Source organism: Triticum dicoccoides, chromosome 1A (assembly GCF_002162155.2).
Source record: "Triticum dicoccoides isolate Atlit2015 ecotype Zavitan chromosome 1A, WEW_v2.0, whole genome shotgun sequence".
In the NCBI taxonomy this organism is placed as follows: Eukaryota; Viridiplantae; Streptophyta; class Magnoliopsida; order Poales; family Poaceae; genus Triticum; species Triticum dicoccoides.
Genome location: NC_041380.1, coordinates 522,065,685 through 522,074,011, shown reverse-complemented (window position 1 = coordinate 522,074,011; position 8,327 = coordinate 522,065,685).

Sequence of the window (8,327 nt, the reverse complement as noted above, 5' to 3'; positions counted from 1 at the left end):
TAAAGATTGGCCATGTGAGAGTTGAGCTTATTGCAAGCATGTCTTGAAGAAGAAGATTGTGTGCTCATTCATGCTTACCTTCAAGGCATCATCCAAATGAAGAGAGTTGGAAAGGTTCAAGGTTGATCAAGACTAAGTCAAGAGTGAATCAAGTTGATCAAATCACAAAGCATAGAAGATGTACCGAGAGGTATCAAGTGATCCCGTGGTATGGTAAGCATTGACCATTATGCTTTGTGTACTAACCCATAGTCTTCGTGAGAGTTCTTTGTGGGGTTAGGTTGCGGTGTGCAAATTCAAGTGAAGCATCACGAAGATATCAAATGCTTGACGCTTGCCGTCCATTGTGGTGACAATGGACTTGTGAATATGTGCGGAAGAGTGACTCACCCATAGTGGAGTATGGGGGAGCAATCAACTAGTCTTCATCGAGCCAACACAATCAAGAAAGGTGGTCCAACTTGAGGGAGTCAAGATCGTCATCATCTAGCTCAAGTGGACCATGTGCAAGGCAAAGGTTTGCCCTTGATATGTTTTATATTTTACCGGTCTCATGATGGTAGTTGGGAGACCAGGTTATAGGATCGATTGCCGTACTATCAAGGGGGGCTCTAGATGAATAGCTTGATCGTATCATTCGTAGAGAGCTCAAACCACTGCATCCTTGCATCATTTTTCTTGGTTCTTGTTTGGTTATCTTTGTGAGTCTTATAGCTTATGGTCATCTTGATGGCAAGCTTGAGTTCATCGAAAATGGAGTTTGCATGCATCTTCTATGATGTTTTCGGTGATGGAGGTTTTACCGGTCTTTTCCGAGGAAGGGTTGATACGTCTCCAACGTATCTATAATTTTTGATTGTTCCATGCTATTATATTATCAACCTTGGATGTTTTATATGCATTTATATGCTATTTTATATGATTTTTTGGGACTAACCTATTAACCTAGAGCCCAGTGCCACTTTCTGTTTTTCCTTGTTTTTGAGTTTTACAGAAAAGGAAAACCAAACGGAGTCCTATTGACGTGCCAATTTTTGACGATTTTTTATGGACCAAAAGAAGACCCCGAAGTAAAAGAGTTGGGCCAGGAGAGTCCCAGGCTTCCCACGAGGGTGGGGGGCGCGCCCACCCCCTGGGCGTGGGCCCCTGCCTCGTGGACAACCCGGAGACCCCCCTGACGTGAGACCTACGCCAAAAAATCCTATAAATACTGAAACCTCCAGAAAACAGAATAGATCGGGAGTTCCGCCGCCAGAAGCCTCCGTAGCAACCGAAAGCCAATCTAGACCCGTTCCGGCACCCTGCCGGAGGGGGGAATCCCTCTCCGGTGGCCATCTTCATCATCTCGATGCTCTCCATGATGAGGAGGGAGTAGTTCTCCCTCGGGGATGAGGGTATGTACCAGTAGCTATGTGTTTGATCTCTCTCTCTCTCTCGTGTTCTTGAGGTGATACGATCTTGATGTATCGCGAGCTTTGCTATTATAGTTGGATCTTATGATGTCCCCCCCTCTACTCTCTTGTAATGTATTGAGTTTTCCCTTTGAAGTTATCTTATTGGATTGAGTCTTTTAAGGATTTTAGAACACTTGATGTATGTCTTGTGTGGGATACCTGTGGTGACAATGGGGTATTCTATGATCCACTTGATGTATGTTTTGGTGATCAACTTGCGGGTTCCGTGACCTTGGGAATCTATGCATAGGGGTTGGCACACGTTTTCGTCTTGACTCTCCGGTTGAAACTTTGGGGCACTCTTTGAGGTTCTATGTGTTGGTTGAATAGATGAATCTGAGATTGTGTGATGCATATCGTATAATCATACCCACAGATACTTGAGGTGACATTGGAGTATCTAGGTGACATTAGGGTATTGGTTGATTTGTGTCTTAAGGTGTTATTCTAGTACGAACTCTAGGGCTGTTTGTGACACTTATAGGAATAGCCCAATGGATTGATTGGAAAGAATAGCTTTGTTCTCCGCTATTAGTGACTTTGGAGTGACTCTTTGTTGGATGTTGAGGGATAGTTATGTGATCCAATTATGTTATTATTGTTGAGAGAACTTGCACTAGTGAAATTATGAACCCTAGGCCTTGTTTCCTAGCATTGCAATACCGTTTGTGCTCACTTTTATCATTAGTTACCTTGCTGTTTTTATATTTCCAGATTACAAAAACCTTTATCTACCATCCATATACCACTTGTATCACCATCTCTTCGCCGAACTAGTACACCTATACAATTTACCATTGTATTGGGTTTGTTGGGGACACAAGAGACTCTTTGTTATTTGGTTGCAGGGTTGCTTGAGAGAAACCATCTTCATCCTACGCCTCCTACGGATTGATAAACCTTAGGTCATCCACTTGAGGGAAATTTGCTACTGTCCTACAAGCCTCTGCACTTGGAGGCCCAACAACATCTACAAGAAGAAGGTTGTGTAGTAGACATCAAGCTCTTTTCTGGCGCCGTTGCCGGGGAGGTGAGTGCTTGAAGGTATATCTTTAGATCTTGCAATCGAGTCTTTTAGTTTCTTGTTTTATCACTAGTTTAGTTTATAAAATAAAATTGCAAAAAATGGAATTAAGTTTGCCTCATACGCTTCATCTTTTTAATATCTTTCATGAGTATGATGGAAAGGAAAATTGTGCCAAAGTGTTAGAAGAAGAATGTATTAAAATGTTTGGCACTAAATCTTTGAATGATGAGCATGATTGCAATGTTGTTAGTATGAACTCCTTGAATATCCATAGTACTAATGATGATTGGACTAGTTATGATGAAAATGTCTCCTATAAACATGTCAATTTTTGTGGAGTGCATTGGGTTTGCAAGTACACACCAAATAGGGAATATAGATATTGCAAGAGGTATAAGCATTTAGAAACTAAATTGTTTCAATAAAGGCTAGATGTTTGTGCTGAAAATTTAAATTTTCTTAGCCGTACCTCTGAACTTTGCAATGAACATGATCATTTCAGTACCCAATGCAAATTGTTTCATGATCGTATCGTGTCAAAAAATTGTGATGACTTGATTTCTCTTGCAAATAATAATGAACTTAGTTTGCTCTTGGGTTATGAAGAAATTAAACGTATAACTAAGGTTATTCCAGAATTTGCCCTTTATAGAGTTCTTAATTTTGATCTAGAAGAAATTTATATGTATTGTGCGGTGAATTGCATTGAAAACCCTTATATTGCCAATTACATAAAGAAAAGAAAACAAATAGTGGATGAAGAGAATAGTAATGAAAGGGAAGAGACTTCTGAATATCGTCCTATTATTTCTTATGATGAATCAGGTAATGAGGAGGAGCCTTCTATTCAACCAATCTCATTAATAAGGAGCTCCAAAAAGAGGATTGAACGCACACATGATGTGGTGAAAAAGAAGAAAAGAAAAAGGAAGAGAGGTAAAAAGATATCTCTCCCAAATAATGCTGCTCCTATTACTGTTGTGCCTCATGAAAATATAATTTTGGAAGATGATGCACTTGGTGATGATCTCGTTATGCCTATTGCTTGTTGTGATGATTATGATTGGGAAGATAATGATACTTCTTATGATCTTGAAAATCTTTTTGGCACTTGCTTGGAAGAATATGATAATTGCTATAATATTGGTGCTATCCATATTATTGATGATGAGAGTGATTATGCTTATGATATGAAAAGGCCCAAGCTTGGGGATGCTATGTTTGAAGAAGATGATGTTTTTGAGAATATATTTGCTGCAATTAATGTTTGTCCCAAGCTTGGGGATGCTGCGTTTAATGAAGATGATATTTTTAGTCTCCCAAGTCTTGATATGAAAATTTATAATGATGATAGCATGCCTCATACATATGATGATTACATTGATGAAAGTGGATTTGGAGAGGTCATGACTTTATTTAGTAATGATTCCACTATCTTGGAAGAGGTTTCAATCGATTATGATTAGAACAAAGTTGCTACTTATGATAAATATTGTGATGATACATATGATATAAAAAATAGTGATGATTATATTTATAAAACTTGTCATGATTATGATTACCCTTTTTCTGAACATTACTCTTTTAATGTGGAAACAATTTATAGTATTCGAGTCTCTTATGATACTCCCACTATTCAAATTGAGAAGAATTTTGCTTATGTGGAGAGTAATAAAACTTATATGCTTGTAGATCATGAAAAGAATGCTTTATGTGATAGTTATATTATTGAATTCATTCATGATGCTACTGAAAATTATTATGAGGGAGGAACATATGCTTGTAGGAATTGCAATAATATCAAGTTTCCTTTCTATGTGCTTAAAATTTTGAAGTTATGCTCGTTTTTCCTTCCTATGCTAGTTGATTATTGTTCCCATAAATTGTTTGCTCACAAAATACCTATGCATAGGAAGTGGGTTAGACTTAAATGTGCTAGTCATATCCTTCATGATGCTCTCTCTATGTTACAATTCTTATCTTTTATGTGAGCATCGTTGAAATCATCATGCCTAGCTAGGGGCGTTAAACGATAGCGCTTGTTGGGAGGCAACCCAATTTTATTTTAGCTCCTTGCTTTTTGTTCCTGTTTAGTAATAAATAATTCATCTAGCCTCTGTATAGATGTGGTTTTATGCTTTTAATTAGTGTTTGTGCCAAGTAGAACCTTTGGGAAGACTTGGGGAAAGTCTTTGCGATCATGCTGTAAAAAACAGAAACTTTAGCGCTCACGAGAATTGATGCCAGTTTTTATTGGAGAGTGCTATTGAGTTAATTCTTTTTGAAGATATTTAATAGACAAATTACTCAGGTCCAGAAATGTATTTTAGAATTTTTGGGGTTCCATAAGTATACGTTTGATCCAGATTACTACATACTGTTCGTTTTTTGACAGATTCTGTTTTTCGTGTGTTGTTTGCTTATTTTAATGAATCTATGGCTAGTAAAAGAGTTTATAAACCATAGAGAAGTTGTAATACAGTAGGTTTAACACCAATATAAATAAGGAATGAGTTAATTACAGTACCTTTAAGTGATGTTTTGTTTTCTTTCGCTAATGGAGCTTATGAGTTTTCTGTTAAGTTTTGTGTTGTGAAGTTTTCAAGTTTTGGGTAAAGATTCGATGGACTATGGAATAAGGAGTGGCAAGAGCCTAAGCTTTGGTATGCCCAAGGCACCCCAAGGTAATATTCAAGGACAACCAATATACTAAGCTTGGGGATGCCCCGGAAGGCATCCCCTCTTTCGTCTTCGTTCATCGGTAACTTTACTTGGAGCTATATTTTTATTTACCACATGATATGTGTTTTGCTTGGAGCGTCATTTTATTTTATTTAGTTTTGCTTTATGTTTGAATAAAATACCAAGATCTGAAATTCTTAAATGTTAGAGAGTCTTCACATAGTTGCATAATTATTCGACTACTCATTGATCTTCACTTATATCATTCAGAGTAGTTTGTTGTTGCTCTAGTGCTTCACTTATATCTTTTTAGAGCACGGTGGTGGTTTTATTTTATAGAAATTAATGAACTATCATGCTTCACTTATATCATTTTGAGAGTATTTAGAACAGCATGGTAGTTTTCTTTGGTTATGAAACTAGTCCTGATATGATGGGCATCCAAGAGGGATATAATAAAAACTTTCATATGAAGTGCATTGAATACTATGAGAAGTTTGATACTTGATGATTGTTTTGAGATATGAGGATGGTAATATTAGAGTCATGCTAGTTGATTAGTTGTGAATTTGAGATATACTTGTGTTAAAGTTTGTGATTCCCGTAGCATGCACGTATGGTGAACCGTTATGTGATGAAGTCGGAGCATGATTTATTTATTGATTGTCTTCCTTATGAGTGGCGGTCGGGGACGAGCGATGGTATTTTCCTACCAATCTATCCCCCTAGGAGCATGCGCGTAATACTTTGTTTCGATAACTAATAGATTTTTGCAATAAGTATGTGAGTTCTTTATGACTAATGTTGAGTCCATGGATTATACGCACTCTCACCCTTCCGCCATTGCTAGCCTCTCTAGTACCGCGCAACTTTCGTCGATACCATAAACCCACCATATATCTTCCTCAAAACAGCCACCATACCTACCTATTATGGCATTTCCATAGCCATTCCGAGATATATTGCCATGCAACTCTCCACCATTCTGTTTATTATGACACACTTCATCATTGTCATATTGCTTTGCATGATCATGTAGTTGACATCGTATTTGTGGCAAAGCCACCGTTCATAATTCTTCCATACATGTCACTCTTGAGTCATTGCACATCTCGGTACACCGCCGGAGGCATTCACATAGAGTCATATTTTGTTCTAAGTATCGAGGTGTAATTCTTGAGTCGTAAGTAAATAAAAGTGTGATGATCATCATTATTAGAGCATTGTCCCAGTGAGGAAAGGATGATGGAGACTATGATTCCCCCACAAGTCGGGATGAGACTCCGGACGAAAATAATAATAAAAAATAAATAAAAGAGGCCAAAGAAGCCCAAATAAAAAAAGAGAGAAAAAAAGAGGCCATAAAAAAGAGATAAAGGCCTAAATAAAAAAATAAAAAATGAGAGAAAAAGAGAGAAGGGACAATGCTACTATCCTTTTAGCACACTTGTGCTTCAAAGTAGCACCATGATCTTCATGATAGAGAGTCTCCTATGTTGTCACTTTCATATACTAGTGGGAATTTTACATTATAGAACTTGGCTTGTATATTCCAATGATGGGCTTCCTCAAAATGCCTTAGGTCTTCGTGAGCAAGCAAGTTGGATGCACACCCACTAGTTTCTTTTGTCGAGCTTTCATACACTTATAGCTCTAGTGCATCCGTTGCATGGAAATCCCTACTCACTCACATTGATATCTATTGTTGGGCATCTCCATAGCCCGTTGATACGCCTAGTTGATGTGAGACTATCTTCTCCTTTTTGTCTTCTCCACAACCACCATTCTATTCCACCTATAGTGCTATGTCCATGGCTCACGCTCATGTATTGCATGAAGATTGAAAAGTTTGAGAACATCAAAAGTATGAAACAATTGCTTGGCTTGTCATCGGGGTTGTGCATGATTTAAATATGTTGTGTGGTGAATATGGAGCATAGCCAGACTATATGATTTTGTAGGGATAGCTTTCTTTGGCCATGTTATTTTGAGAAGACATGATTGCTTTGTTAGTATGCTTGAAGTATTATTATTTTTATGTCAATATTAAACTTTTGTCTTGAATCTTGTGGATCTGAATATTCTTGCCACAATAAAGAGAACTACATGGATAAATATGTTAGGTAGCATTCCACATAAAAATTCTGTTTTTATCATTTACCTACTCGAGGACGAGCAGGAATTAAGCTTGGGGATGCTAATATGTCTCCAATGTATCTATAATTTTTGATTGTTCCATGCTATTATATTATCAACCTTGGATGTTTTATATGCATTTATATGCTATTTTATTTGATTTTTGGGACTAACCTATTAACCTAGAGCCCAGTGCCAGTTTCTGTTTTTTCCTTGTTTTTGAGTTTTACAGAAAAGGAATACCAAATGGCGTCCAATTGACGTGCCAATTTTTTACGATTTTTTATGGACCAAATGAAGACCCCGGAGTAAAAGAGTTGGGCCAGCAGAGTCCTGGGCTGCCCACGAGGGTGGGGGCGCGCCCACCCCCCTTGGGCGTGGGCCCCTGTCTCGTGGACAATCCGGAGACCCCCCTGACGTGAGACCTATGCCAAAAAATCCTATAAATACTGAAACCACAAGAAAACAGAATAGATCGGGAGTTCCGCTGCCAGAAGCCTCCGTAGCCACCGAAAGCCAATCTAGACCTATTCCGGCACCCTGCCGGAGGGGGGAATCCCTGTCCGGTGGCCATCTTCATCATCCCTATTGTCGGTGTCAAAACCGGCGGATCTCAGGTAGGGGGTCCATAATTGTGCGTCTAGGCAGATGGTAACAGGAGACAAGGGACACAATGTTTTTACCCAGGTTCGGGCCCTCTCGATGGAGGTAAAACCCTACTCTTGCTTGATTAATATTGATGATATGGGTAGTACAAGAGTAGATCTACCACGAGATCAAAGAGGCTAAACCCTAGAAGCTAGCCTATGGTATGATTGTTCTTCATCCTATGGACTAAAACCCTCCGGTTTATATAGACACCGGAGAGGGCTAGGGTTACACAGAGTTGGTTACTATGGGAGGAGATCTACATATCTGTATTGCCAAGCTTGCCTTCCACGCCAAGGAAAGTCCCATCCGGACACGGGATGAAGTATTCAATCTTGTGTCTTCATAGTCCAAGAGTCCGGCCAAAGGTTATAGTCTGG